Source organism: Xiphias gladius, chromosome 24 (assembly GCF_016859285.1).
Source record: "Xiphias gladius isolate SHS-SW01 ecotype Sanya breed wild chromosome 24, ASM1685928v1, whole genome shotgun sequence".
Taxonomy (NCBI): domain Eukaryota; kingdom Metazoa; phylum Chordata; class Actinopteri; order Istiophoriformes; family Xiphiidae; genus Xiphias; species Xiphias gladius.
Window position 1 is genome coordinate 16,442,163 of NC_053423.1, and position 15,834 is coordinate 16,457,996.

General features: G+C 38.5%; 1 long non-coding RNA gene across 4 annotated transcripts in view; it reads right to left on the reverse strand.

The window, feature by feature from the left end:
- The window catches only part of LOC120786842, a 31,426-nt gene that overhangs the window by 9,973 nt on the left and 5,619 nt on the right, over positions 1-15,834 (reverse strand). For all 4 annotated transcript variants that reach the window (XR_005706767.1, XR_005706766.1, XR_005706765.1 and 1 more), the window contains 3 exons: positions 14,459-14,512; positions 12,582-12,683; positions 3,814-3,893 (listed from right to left, as the gene is read on the reverse strand). This is a non-coding gene — a long non-coding RNA (uncharacterized LOC120786842). The remainder of the gene's footprint in view (positions 1-3,813; positions 3,894-12,581; positions 12,684-14,458; positions 14,513-15,834) is intronic.

Sequence of the window (15,834 nt, forward strand, 5' to 3'; positions counted from 1 at the left end):
TACGTGAAGCACCCTACAGAGAAGCCAGTAAATGATGCTGTTTGAGTGTAGAAATGGCCATGCCACTTACCAGCCAAATATGAGTGAGCGCATGAATGAGTGGAAGATTGAATGAACTTTGTAATAACAGACAGTAAATACAAATAAATGCACTGTTTTATCTAGATTGTGTCCAGTTAATGTTTGCCAGATCGTTTATTTACTTTTTCCTTCATCGGAATCTCAGGAATGGTGTCACATATCTTGGCACATTTAAACAGGATAATTTGATTTGCAACATTTAATAATATATAATATTTAGAGAAAATATTTTTATATTCAGAGTAAGGCAGAAATTGCTGTATTGAAGGACAGTTTTCAGTGTAATAAATAGGATCTAATGGTTGAGTAATGAGATGACAATTCTGAGTAACAGCACTATCCAGTTCATCTCCCTCATTATGTTCCATAAATAATGGGGCGCAGCCACACATTCGACATCTAGCTGAGGTGATCTCCTGCAAAAGCGGCAAATTGGCTGTTGTTAGCAGTCAATGGCTGTGTTTTGACACTCCTTCTGTGTGCCTCAAGGACTCATTGATTACTTGATAGCTGCTGCACAGCAGAGTTGTTAGGCCTCCTATTCAGCCTGGTCAATGCACCAAAAATACAACCTTAAAGTCTTAGATGACTGGGGCCTCACTGCTGAATTCAAATATACTAGTTGAATATCTGTGATTCCTCGAAAAGGTAACTTACTCTATTGCCTGCCAAGACCACACCTGCATATTAATATGTATTGCATAGCGCAGGTAAATGTGTATAAGATACTGAAAGGCTGTGTTGGGTCTTGCTGAGTTACATTATAGGGGTAAAAACCATTTGTAATCAGCATTAACTTCTTAACTGTACAAAAGATTTACCGTTTTGCTATCCATCATTAAATGAAAAATGAGCCAACTAAGTGTTAACTTCAAAAGGTATGGCAGCACCATATTCTTAATAGAGACATAGATTCTTTTTTTTTAATTATTGGCCAGCTTCCAAATGCAAACCCATTCACCTCGTCTCTCTCCACTGCCCTCTGCCACGCTAAAAGCCCACCCTCCGCCTACCCTTCATTTTCTTTCTTTGGCTGTCCTCCTGCCTCTCTAAGTGCCTCTTATTTGCCCTTCATCACCAAACATTTCAGGCCTCAAATTCTTTTACAACTTTTTTTCGTTTTTTTCTCAGACAATCTCTCTGTTCATACCAACTAAGTCTCCCCCCTTCATCCCCTTGATTCCTCTCCTCCCCTTTTTAAACCTCTCTCACCGTCTCATTCGCAGTCGAATCACGCATGAATGCGGCATGGTTGTGCCAATGCCAGCTCTTTGCCAATCTGCCTGGGTGTGTTTGTTTGCCAATGTGAGTCTGGTGGGAAGCCCCTGCACTGGAGGCCAGGCTGGCATATAAACCCAAACCCCGGCTGGTGTTGGGTCAGGTGAAGCTTTGTGAGGATTACAGTTTGCCCTCTTGAGAGAGCAAAAAAAAAAAAAAAAAAAAAATTGATCACATTGAGCCAAACTAGAACCCCAGGTACGCCTAAAATCACCAAAGTGTTAATTAATGAATTAAATTTGTCGAAAACTGGTTATACTACTGAACTACCCATGCATCAAAATCTCTGTATATACACACACACAAACACACTTATCAGTTTGGAAAGGTCTGGAAAAGAACTAGTAGTGGAAATCAAAGTCAACATTTAAAAAATGAAATATTGGTTCCCATTTTCATCTAAACCAAATGCAAAATTTATGGCCATGACTTCTAAGACTTTTGACACAATCAAGATTTTGAGAATTGGTGACATCAAAAAAGTAAATATTCTGCTCTATAATCTTCAGAAATACATAGTAACTACATGAAATTTGTGTAAAGTCAGAAAGAAAAGCCATCAAATGGCAAAGACCGCATTGTATTTTACATGAGAAATGTGACCAAAAATCCAAAAACGAAAAAACTGAGTGATTGACTTACTGGAGAGATAATTAATGAGAGATTACTTAAAACAAGCACAGAGCTGCTTTGCAACAAGATATTTCTGTGAATTAAAGAAACCTACCCTATTAAAAAAAAAAAAACTAAAACATTTAGGCTCTGCTATCAAATATAGAACAAAGATTTCAGGTGGCTTTCAGCCACTCATCGTCTTTGAGAAGTGATGCACATAGACTACCACCCAAAAAATGTAGGGGCACAGAAGAGCGAAATCTGCCCAGTGACAGCAAATAAACCGTTAACCTCAGCTATGAATTGTCTGGCAAGTGCCACCTCAACAGGAATGTAGGCCTCAGACAGCGGTTCTCAAACTCAGGGCCAAGGACCGAATGCTGGTCCATTTGATTTTACAGAGGGGCCCACACTGTTTACGTGAACATAATAGTTTCTTAATTAAGATCATTCCAAAAAATTGAATGAAAATCACAGTAAAACAGAATAAAACTAGGATGAGACCATGACTATGTGATGAGAAAAAATGAATATGCAGATAGACAAACAGATAGATATTTACACATATAAATTAATAAATGAAATATTATCAGAAAAACATGTCCAAAATTGAAATTGAAATTTACCAGTGCCTACAGCAGAGTATGATCAGTACTTTACCTGTAACATTTTTAATTAATAAGTCATTTAGAGACTGAGAAAGAAGATTAAGATTACATGCTTCTCCTCTGTCCCCCTCAAAACTGGAGCTGACCCTGTGTGGCAAGGACTTGGACCTGAGATCCCCATCAATGCTAATGCACCTCTTCAGTCAGATCACAGCTTAGTGCAGGGACAGGATAAGTATCTTCTACTCACAAACCACAAATTATTAGCTCTCACAGGATAGAATGAGACTCTGTAGTGCAATTTCTCTTCACTCCCCTCGTACCTTATTTACACAGGCAGAAAACGTTACCATAGGAACACACTACTAGGCAACCTCAGTGGCTTGGCATGATGCCCAAATGGTTGCTAGGGCACTGTTGTCATTGGCTATTGGTTTATGTGGGCCAGTATTTCTGTGTGGACGTCCTGCATTTATGTGTGTGTTGTTGTGTGAGAGTAGGAGAGTCACTGTGTGCGTATCTGTGATGTTGGACAATGCACATACCGTGTCTCAGCTTGAAAAATATGTACATTAAAAATGTAATGTTCTTATTCCATAATGATGGGTTTATATGCATCCAATATGTCTTTATTTTAAATAATATGTACCATTTTGAATTGCTTTTCTTATTGCTGGTTTGACTCTGTGGGTGACAAATGATGGAAGGCAGCTTGAGTTGGCTAATATACTTTAATCTTTCTCTTTCTTGGTAAAGTGTATGTTTGTCTAAGATAAAGAAAGAGAGAGAGAATAATCATGAAAGCAGTTATGTGAGGTCCCATATGCAATTATTTTGAATAATGTGCATGATGGCTCTGAGTTTTGGTCTTTTTTCAACAGGTTTTATTGTGTGATAACTAACAGTTGGGAAGTAGTCTGTTTATAGTGGTATAACAATGTAACAATATAACAATTTTGCTTCATTACGCATTGTGAATAAGAACAAACTTGTGTTTTATGATGACAGTAAGAGTAAAAGAGACAAGAGGAGACAGAAAGAGACTGTCAGAGAAGAAAAAGAAGCTGAGTGACACAAAAATGTTAGTGTCTCTCTGTATACTTGGAGCTGACGTTCTCCATCACTAGCTCTGATCTCTGAAGCTGTTTGCTCGCTCTCTTTCATTTCAGTCAGATTCAAAGAGTCTTTGTTGGTATAAACGGGAAGAAACAGATGTTAACAAAGCATTTACCTCACAACCGGGATCTAGTTTGAGGTTTTTCCCATGGCTCTCTTCTCACTGGGGAGCTTCTATGGTTGACCACCGCATTCCTGAAATCAGCAGAGCATCATGCAGATTATTAGCATACCACAGGATAGGAAGGGGAGCATCAATAAACACACTGAGCCATGAAGTTGGGATAAGTAAATAAATAAAGTCAGTCACCCAGACACAACTCTATCTAGGCTTTTATCCAGGCCACATAGTCTACTAGTTCCGTTTTCAGCAAAAGTCATCCTGGACTCAATCATGAAAGAATACCACAAGATAATTAAATCATAATGGACCAAACCCTGATAAGAGATGAACCACTTGGCAGCACAACAAAATGAATGGAAACACATGCATTTATGACGGAGGATGAATCAAAAATCATGTGCAGAGTATGAAATAGATCAACAAAGTGGGAGATAATGGTTAGAATGAATACTGTGCCATCAACAAAGCATGAATGAGAGGGTGGTACAAAAATACATGTAAAGCGGAGATGGTTAAGAACAATGGTGATGAATAATACATTAATAATGCTGGAAAATACAATCAGACATCATAAATTAAACAGCAGTGTCCCAAACAAATGCAATAATTGTGACACTGCAACACAATTAAAGACAACAGAGACTGAGATGAGCGGCTTTTGTGCTGGTGTGTGTTCATTAATTCCCATGTTTATACGTATATACGGGTCTGTTTGTTCCTGTCTGCATGTACTTAGGGAGAGCGAGTATTGCCTGCCGTGTCTCTTATCTAGTACTACCGAGAGGAAGCACAGCCTCTCCTCCTTGCCTCTTTTCCCCCCGGCCCTTTGAACTCAAGCCACTGCTGGAGATGCAGTCTGACTGAGCACAGCATGTCCTTAAAGGAGGTCAGAGGGCAGGACAAACAGTCTGGTGTCATGGCAACTTGATGCCACCAACCAAAAGTTAAGAGTGGCTGGTTGGGCTGCAGGAAAGGTTGGTCAACCTGTCACAGCTTACTGAGACCTGCCACTCAAAATGCTGAATTAAACACTGAGCCTTAAAGGATAAAAGTATATTTTTTTTATCAAAAGATCCCTTGGCAAGACCAAAACCAACTATGAATTGGTCCTAATGACTAATTACTTTTTTTCCTCTCTAGAGCTCCATTGTTGTCTAAAAACTATTAAAAACACATCAATGAGCCAAACTGTTGCACTAGATGACATGTTCCTTCATTGACTCGACTCCACATACAACATCATGGTGACTTAAGCCGCTTTTAAACAGAGATCCTGCTATATTGCCATTAAGAAGACCCCGGCTTTGCTTGTTTACACTGAATAATGATGATGCCCCGCTGTGTGATTTTAGATAGGAACAATATCTCCCTTTTACACAGATATTGTTCCGGCTCTGTGACCGCCTCTGCTGCCGGCTTATAAGCGGAATATAATGCCCCCCCATTCCGTGTTCATACCTTTTATACAGAATGGCTAGGCGATTAAAGGTGCAACATCCTCGCCTTGAACAGGCTGTATAAAAGGGGCTATAAATATTCACTAGCGCATATTAATCTGTAGCTGAATATAGTACATGCACTATTTACTCTGGTGTGAGTAAAATTTGTAAAAATTGGCACTGCCCAGCTGTTTTAGAAAATTATTTAGCCAATAAAAAGAAAAAAAAATCAAAGTATCCAATTGTGACCCATTTTTAAAGATTTACGAAGAACCAATACACATCCGGCCTCAAGCCACGCGCCGGAGACGTCAATGCAGGGTTCTTGCGGTTTCTTTCTCAATTAATTATTAGGTCTATAAAACATCTAAAAAGTGAACAATTTCCATCACAGTTTCCTAGAGATGATATTAAATGTTTTTTTGTCCGACCAACAGTCCAAAACCCAAACTTTTCAATTTAGTTTAATGTAAGACAAGGAAAATCAGCGAATTTTCAAATTTGAGAACCTAAAATCCATCAAATATTTGGTATTTTTACTTAAAAAAAATACCTAAGCGATCAATTGATTATCAAAACAGACACCAATTAATTTTCTCTCAATCCACTAATCAATTGATTGACTAACTGATGCAACTCTTGTCATCCAGCAAAAAAGTTGGCACATCTTTTGATGGACCACTTCGTACCATCATCCTGCAAAACATAAATCGCATACATGTAAGCGCACATTCCAGATAGATTACTTTGTAATCTGAATGCAGGATTTGAAGTGTTTATGGTACAGTCATTGCAACATAAGATAAAATAATTGCTGCTGTGATCATTGTGTGTGTCAGAGTATTATAAACCGCTGTGCAGTGTTTTGGAATCTGATAAGCCTTCAAATTCACAGACTGTTATTCAAACTGGACTTCCTGGCTCAGTACTTGAAGCAACATACAAGGCAGGGCTATTTTCGGGCTCAGCGCCCGCTAACACACTGTTGATTTTTGCTTTCATATGGGATTTGTCGATGGTAAGAAAAATATGAAATAATGCGATCCTTATCCTTGCAATGTATTCTAGATGTTTATATATTTCTTTTTATTTTTATAATTGTGAATTTTTTAGGTTTTTGCTCTGGACTTTCAACACAATATATCACAATATATTACATTCCTCTTATCTTATGATAGAGTTTCGGGAAAGCCCATCAACGAACTTAGTATAGCCTTAAACTTGATTGACTTAATTTGATATTTTTCATTCTAAAGACTATAAATGATCTTCAAGAAATACACAATTACCGCCACAAATGATGCCTTGGCACACCTCTCTTAATAATTGGCCCCAAACTGAATTCCTTTCATTTGTTGTACTAATTATTCAGTATAATTCAGCAAACCTGAGAAATGAACTACAGCTGTAATTGTGTTGCCAGATGGTGCCAGCCCTAGACTGCCTGTTTTCATCTCTCTCCTGAGGTGTTGGATCAATATGGAGTCCAGGTTCCTTTGTATGTCATTAGCTTGTTTGATGCTTGAGCTGAGACCACTCCAAACCTTCATGTTCTCAGCCTCTGAAATCTCTTACATTAAGAGTGCGTGATTGCAGGCGTGTCTGTCCGCAATGTATAGATGTACATATTGACCTTCAAAGCAGCTTACATATAACAGCATCATAAATGGGTGTTTTCTCTCTGTACAAGAGTCTGTATGAGGCTTGTGTGCGCATAGTGTGTGTCCTGGTGTTTGTTCAATGCGGCAGAGGGTGGAGTGGCAGATCAATAGGAAACAAATGAATTCTGATCAATATAAAGCCAGGGAGTGAAGGAGAGAGAAGGAGAGATTGAAAGCGAGTGAGCGGGTTGATGCGCTAGAGAGAAGGAGGAGGAGGAAGAGGAGGAGTAGTGGTGGTGGTGGGTTGGAGGGGTGATGTGTTACAAGCAGCACAGTGACTAACTGTACACTTGGGAAAGACCACTCATTTCTACAGCCAAAACCTCAGCGCTTTGAGGTCATTGACGGTTAAAATGGATGGTTAAGCGAGTTAGAGAGAAAAGAGAAAGAGACATGGGAGCAGCAGTACATGGGAGAAAAGCCCGGCATTCCTGCATCATTGGTGGTGATCGGTTTTAGTGGAAAGTAGCAGCGAAATGCGGCTGGATAGTGCTTCTTTTTCTTCATATAGAAGACCCTTTCCTGGTTAAATTAAGTTACATATTTTCTCTCTCTTCATCGTATTTTATTTCTCACAGTAAGCCATTTAAAATGTTCTCTAAAAAAATATGCCTGAATAAAATAATTAACCTCTTCGTATTAACGTTTTAACTAGCGTTTCCCTTTTTTCAATCCATTCTTTCAAAGATTTTTCCTGCTTCTAATGCTTAAATAGCTGACAATAATCAACAATCATCAATGTTTTTCTAATTTTAGAGTATTTTAGTATTACACTTTATTTTTTGACAGAGACCAATCTGGTGATGACTGAGGTGAGAGGGTCACGGCTGTAAATAAACAAACCTTGATCTCACATCTCACAGCAACAACATCTGCCACTGTCTCCACACAGCAGCTGTAGTCAAAGTGAACTTTGACCCTTTTACTTCTATTCTGTGCCTTCATAACACATTTCCTTCACGCCTAGCATGGTAAAATTAGAAATTTTAGGCTGGAGAGGATTTAATTATGACCTTTCCACTTAAACTCCCAGTTGGAGCTTGACATTTACAGCCAAACCTACAAGGACCTAACACGTTCAGATTGGAAGAGGGCTAGAGGTTTCCTGTCTAATTTCTCATTGCTTTATGGAAGGTTTGGAAAGTACTATGATTTAACATTTTGCTTCAAACACAATTTACACTACTACCAAACGATCTTTGTTAGTAGAGCTACAATCTACAGTTACTTTCAATGTTAATCTGCCTATTATTTTCTCCAGTAATTAATTCATCATCTATAAAATGTCAGAACATAGCAAAAAATGCCTATTATTATATTTATGAGCCTAAGGTGACGTCTTCAATTTTCATCTTCTAACAGTTTGAATTCCAAAGATATCCAGTTTGCAATGATATGAAAAAGGGAAAAGCAGCAGACGGTCACATTTGAGAAGCTTGAAGCTTGGCACTTTGCTTGAAAAATGAATGTTGCGTTAGATCAGTTCATCTGTTAATCAACTATTTGTATCAGCTCTAAATTATAGTTTTTAATCTGTTTTGCACTCACAAAAAACTCTAATACTTGGTTTGGGTTTGTGTTTGGAGAAAGATTTCTTATCTAAGATGCCTGATTGAAGCTGTATTTCTTCCTATTGTTAGGTCCTCTGGTGAAATATGATATACTGGTCAACTATATTCTTCTAGACTTTGATATCACTATAATACTAGTGATAAGACTATAATATTTCTATTGTTGAAAATATTATTTTGGGTTGAGCAATACATTTGTGATGGATTGCAGCAGTATTGATATCATCATCTTCATGAGTATCATCAAGTATTTGTGGTATTTATTTAGACCAATTACGTAGATTTACATATGGTTTGTTTAATACATTTACTGTATATTCTATCATTAATTTTCTCAGTTACAATTATCAGCATCACGTCTATTTATTGGTGAGATACAGTATGTCATACCAGAGCTACGATTTCCACCTATGCTGCAAAATATTGGATTCTTTTGCTTTGCAGTATCGCCTCAAAATTGCAAACAGCATTGCATGGCTTTGTGTATCTGCTCATCTCTCGGCTGTGAGATCAAAGCATCAAGAGCCATTTGGGAGTCAGAACTGAATGAGACTTTGAAGTGATAGTGGCGAAAACAAACACATGGCTGCTGAGTGCTTGTGAACGGGCACTCTTAACTTCCAGCTCAAGGTTCCTCAGCTATTGAAATGGATTTCATGATAAATGTTTCAGTTAGCTTTGAATGCAGTATCTATGAGGCCTTGGAGAACATTCTGCATGGTGTAAGTGATATTGTTTAATCCAAGAGGATAACGGCAGTACATTTAACTGAATACTAACAGCCCAAAACCCAAGGGTTTTCAATTTACTAATAGGGAAGACACAGAAAACCAGCAAATATTAAAATTTGAGATGCCAGAACCAGGGAATTTTTGGCATTTTGCTGAAAAAAAAAAAAAATCCAAAACAAAACTAAAAACAAAAACCGGGGAAAAAAAAGTATTAATCAATTTTCAAAAGTGTTGCAAATTAATTTTTTTTTCAATTGACTAATTGATTTATCAGCTCTAAATTAAATGTTAGTATAATATCTTCTATAACCATATAATGTGAATTTTGGGTTTAGCCATGACGGTATAAACCAGTGTGAAATTTCTCTCACTTTATATACATTTTTTATTGAGTCCTATAGCATATCCAACTGTAGATAATACATTGTATTGTCCTTCAGTGTGTCTCAGAGCTAAATAGACGCTACTACTGCTTCTATGAATCATCATAAATTGCATATTTTGTAGCACTCGATGGACCTGGTGGAGGTAAGGAACGACTGGGTAGTTGTTGTCGCAGCCAATGACAACTGCCTTCTGAGTCAATCTATCAGACTTATGTGGAGAATAATGTCTGAAACAGTGAGATCAGCAGTCCTTTAACTAAATCACTGTTGCTAATTTCACCCTCACCCTATCATTTTTGCACACTGAGTGAAGTTGAGAGACAGTGGCTATGGATACAGATGAGATAAAGAGAGAGGCAGAGAGGGACAGAGATGCCGCAGATAAAAATGCGTGTTATGTGTACAAAAAGGGCCATTAGAGTGAGTGAGACACATCCTTTGTAGGGCTGCTACTAACAATTAATATAATTTTCTATTAATCAATTGGTGTCCATTTACAACAACCTCAAAAGGTGAGAACCAGCAAAACTGAAACCAGCAAATGTTCCATGATGCATGACTTTAATTGTTAATTGACTATGAAAATTGTTGACACTTAATTTTCTTAGTAACCACAAATCAATGTTTCCTTTATTTCTTTTCTTGCAAAAGACTCATTTTGTATTTTAACTTAAGTGATAAAGGAAGCAAAACCAACAGTGAGCGACAGACACACAGACAGAGAGAGAGAGACAGTGTGAGATACTTGAGGCAGTGATGTAGAACATCAACTCCAACCAGACAGTCTGCTAAAAAAAAAAAAAAAAAAAGCATGGAGGCAAACATCGGCATGTCTCTCAGCTTTTCTTCCTCTCTCAGCTCTTTAATGTGACACCCCCCCCCCGCCCTCTCTCTCTCTCTCTCTCTCTTTGTCTATCTGTCTCTCTCTCTTTCTCTCTATCCCCCTGAGCTGTGTTCTCTGTGTGTTCCACCCCCTCCTCTCTCCATCTCCCTGCCTCTAATGTGCTTTGGCGTGTGTTACCCACGGGTGCTTGCGCGCTGCTGCCGCCATCCTAAAGCCAGGTCAGGGGGGCAGCTGAAGCGGCGCGATGCTGTCTGTGACATCATCAGTCACTGCTATTACTCACGTCTCACCTCCCCTCACTGTCTGAAACTGCCAGGTCTTTAGGTGCTTGGTAGCGGGCCGACAAACACACACACGCAAACAAACAAACAAAAACAGATTTACAGCCATGTTGTCAGAGCTAAATGAAATATTATTTGAAGAGCTCAAATTCGGAATCCCATTTGGAGATTTTTGTTACTTAAAATAAATCAGTCTCTTACACAGTTGACACTGAAATCATTTTAGTGTGGTATACATAAATATTAATGCTTCATTACAAGCAATCACTTGGTCACAGTAGGTGTCAGTTTTTTAAAAGAACTAAACTCTTCATGTAATTATTCAGGTGACTAGTTTTAAACTAAATGGACTACAAAACGGTCACGACAGGACAGTCGATAATTTAAGATGACAGAACAGTTATTACACATTGTCAATCACTGTAATGTATGTAAAATGACTTTTATATGCATACAAATATGTATTGGGGCTGCAAGTAACCATTATTTTAATTATTTATTATTTTATTGATTTCATTTTCAATTAATACATTAATCATTTAGCCAGCAACATGGTTGAAAATAGTGAAAATGTCCATTGCATGTTCATGTTGCCCAAGTTGCTGTCTTCACGTTTTGTTTTTCCTTTACTATTATAGAAGACCAAGAAAATCGACAAATAGTAACATTCAAAAGGCTGAAAGCCAGTAAAATTTTTCATTTTTGCTTAAAAATAAAATGATTTACAAATCATCAAAAAAAGGTGCAGATTGATCTTCTGTCGATCTAGTAATCAGTTGACAAATCGTTTCAGCTCTAAATGTAATGTGCTTCTTCTTGTAGTATGGTTCAGTTTCTAAAATGATGAATATATTTTTTATGGGATTAAAGTCTTCACTTAATAATTCAGTTGGTTAGTTTTAGCCCAAAAGGACTACAAAATAGACATGACAGCACAGTTAATAATTCAACATGACAGAATAGTGTGGTCAAACAGTAAACTATGTTAAAATGAGTTGTACATACATGTATGAATTAGGGCTGCAACTGAGCCGATTAAGTGGTTAGTCTACAAAATGTCTAAAATGGAGAAAAATGCCCCTCACAAGTTCCCAGAAGACGAGCTTACATCCTCAGATGTTTTGTTCTGCCTGACCAACAGTAAAAAACCCAAAGATTTTCAATTTACAGTATTTTAAAGCAGAGAAAAGCAATAAATCCTTACATCTGTGAAACTACAACCACAGAATGTTTTGTACATTCACTTGATAATTAATTCAAACAATTAATTGATTACCAAAATTGTTGGTGATCATTTTTCTTTCAATTAACAAATGAAATAACTGAAAAATATATTTAGCTGTTGCTCTGATACAAGCAATAAACTTGTTATAGTAGATGTCAGATTCTGAGTTGGTGATTATCTTTTATGGAATTCGGATAGTTAAATTGACCACAAGATGGGCATGACAGAACAGTCAATAATTCAAAACGATAGAATAGTTCAAAGAGGAAAAAAAGAGTATTTCAGATGGTGTGGTATACTGTCAATAACAGACTATAATGACTTTTAATTCTGTTTTTAAAATTTCTCACAGTCATTATAAGTCCCAATATGGGAAACCCTGAACATCTGTCACTGAAGTAAAGTGAAATAATAAACCATATTCCACAAGTAATTCACAAGTGTATGGCTGTAGTGTACAAAAGAATCTCCAGATGAGACTGCCTCTGCATGAGGTATAAAGCTGTGCATACTCTACATTTGCGTCAAAGGGAGAAATGTGCTTCCATTCAGTGAGCATGTGTGCAAGGTTCAGACTGTGTCAAATCACCACATCTGCCATCAGCAGAAAGACTCCTGTACCTGGGGGTCTGTCTGTCACCCCCGCTGTCAGCCAATGAAGAGGTGAGACTCTGCAAACTCCTTCACTCAGGAATACTGATAGCTGGTATGAAAGCCCTCGGCCTGTGTGTGGAAACACACCATATAAATCATACATGACCAGCACCACCATGCACCATATGCACCATATGCATGCTATAGCACTGCATTAATAAGAAGCATGCCAGTGTCATATTCCGTAGCATACAGAGATTGTATATGCCTGCGTCTTCTTTTGTCTCACTCCCCTGCACTCCCGACATGTCCTCTTGAAAGCACCTGCAGCACTGAACACAATGTGCCACAGAAAAAGAGTGAGACAGAAAAGGAGAGATAGACTTGATACAAAAAAAGATAGGAGGGTGACAGGTTGGAGAATGGATAAAACCAGATAGCAATGACAGAATAATGACGTTTGGAGTATAAATACCTAAAGGCATGAATATTCTAAGATGAAAAACGCTGGCAAACAGTGCATGGGGACAAATAAAAGACGGAAGGAAGACTGAGAAAAATACAAGGCAAAGTAGGACAGCAAAATAGATGGTGTGACGGAAAGACAGATTAACTAAAAGAGACACAAGAGAGAGACAGACACAGACAAAGAGTGAGCAGAAAGAACAAAAGATGAAACGATGAAACGCAAAAGAAAGGAAGGGGAGAGAGAAGGACAGACTTGGAGCCAGACACAGAGAGAAAGAGGGGAGAGAGAGAAAGACAGGCAGGCAGAATTAGAAAAAGATAGAGGAGGGCACTGCGCAGGGGAACAGTGCGCATGCGGAAATAGGTGGCAGACGCTTGTCAGTGCAGTGACCTAGTCGCACAGGACTGAGGAATTCTCCCTGTCGACCCGGACACATTCCTCCAGTCCTCAAACTTTAACCCATGCCACACCACCATACTGTACTGCAGTGGCTTACATGGCTTTTCTGTCACTGACCCATGAAATATATCACTTTAACAATCTCGCATATACACATGCTACCGACACTACGCAGTTTATGAAGCAGAATTAACATTTAACAGCGGGTGCTGCGAGTAAATCTGGAAATCTAATAAATGACCTGCAGTGTATTTACAATGCGCTTCCTGACAGTGGAAGCAAATTGTTACAAATGTCTGAGCAAACACCTTCGACAAGAATTGAAATATCGGGTAAAGTGCACAGCTCCACCAGCACTGAATCAACGTTCTGTGCTGTCTGTAGAGAACTTGTGTGCATAGTGCCCTGCAAAAACACATTGTGAAAATATCAGGGCAAGAAGGGCTCTATTGTGTCGCTGAGGCAGAATGTAGCTCTTATTCTCCTGCTGCTGGACCGGGGGCATGGGGGTGACATCAGCACAAAGACAAAAATGTAATGTGAGGCATCTCCAAAGCTAGCTTCAAGGCTAGACCACAGGCCGCTCTTTATGCCCGAACTCTCTCACTTTTCAGCAACATCTGATAATCGGGACATGACCAATAGATGACCTTTCACTTGTTGCTTACTAAGATAAATCACAGCCAACAGTGTTACGCCAAACTGACTCAAATGTCTGCTTGCTGCTTTCACATAGGCCAATGGTTAGCACATATCTGGGAGGTTAATCACGACAGAATGACTCAGGGAAGAGAAATTCAATTATTCTGATGCTGTATTGACATTTTCGATCGGGCCGCAGACTAAAATGGCTGACCAAGTTTTCCTGACTGCTGAGTGCCATTAAGCAAAAATCTGGAGAGTAAAGCACTTGATTTAAAAAAAAAAAAACCTATACATACACTTGTTCTTTTTAGGATAAATAGAAAGTAAAGCATCTGCTGCTTATTGTTGACCCTTTTTGAATGAAATAAATGAACAGAAAATATTTCCTTACCTGATAAAAATCACATCTTCAATGAAAAAGATCAGGTTGTCTCCAGGGCTCAATCTGAAAAACAGGCATACATTATTTGCATATAATTACATTGAGAATTGGAGGTATTCTTTAAAACATGATTTATTTGACAAGATTTATGAACTCGTTCTGGATTATATGATTTTTATTTGTGTTAAATTACCCTGGATCCAACCCCATTCTTAACATTGATTGATATCCTTACTGAATATGGCCCTATATCTACTATTATTTGAAGATCTTTTAAATCCTCCATTAAATACAATACTCCTGATTCTTACAGGCGTTAGTACTATTTGTGTTTCACACCAGGCCTGTTGGGCTGTTGTACTAGCACCAGTCAATTTGTCGGCTTCCAACAAATTCAGTAGCACAAATTCAAACCTGCTACACACAATGGCAGCTTGCATGGGAATTCCTGAGGTCTGTTCGATCCATTAATGTATGCTGTGGTTGAATGTCATCAATTATGAATGAGAAACACATAAGATTCACAGAGAGCCGGTACAGAATCATGGGAACAGCACTGGATTGTAGTACCTCGAATATCTATAACATAATGTGTGAAGACGGGGCCATGCAGTCAGATGTAAGGTAGTTTAGTGTGCACTAATCTTAAAAGGGCTTACTCTTTTTAAGAAAAACAATTATCAGATTAGAGGTTGCATTCAATCGGAGATGAGTGAATGATTTTAAGATACTTTGGGATATACGAGACTATCTTAAACAGGAACAAAAGAGTTTGGAAAATTAAACTGAAACTAACATAAAATTACTAAATGTGGCAAAAAGCCTGAAACCTGCTAAAAGTGAGGCTATTCTACTTCCTCGGTCTTTAGGTGTCAGGCACTTAAGTCCATATGTGTGGATACCGCAGTGGAGGCCTCTTCCCCTTTAAGGCCCAGGTATTCAGGATTGTGTTGACCCTGCCAGTGAGTTCATACCATGAGCAGACCCATATAGCCTCTCCTCCAGAGCCCCTGATCACGAGCCTGCTGAGCTGCCGCCTCAGTTATGTAAGATTACGTAACACCAGGTCTGTCTGAGTAATATTTCATAACCTGGGGGTCCCACTACACTGGCATTGCCATCAAATCCCCTTAGGACTGGAATCAAAGGTGGTAGGCAGGTTTGGCAAAGTAAAAGTCAAATTTGAAACCAAATAAGAGCAAGTTGAGGGCTCTAAGGGGACCTGTCTCCTAACCTTTTCTGCGTCTTAAGATAGCAAGCACAGACGTTTGAATCAGGAAAAAATTTGACATCAACGACTTTTCTCTTCATTTTCTCGAGAGCTAAAGTAAAGGTCACGGAAAGGTCGAGCCAGAGACGCCACTAAACAAAAGCATCCTCCCCCC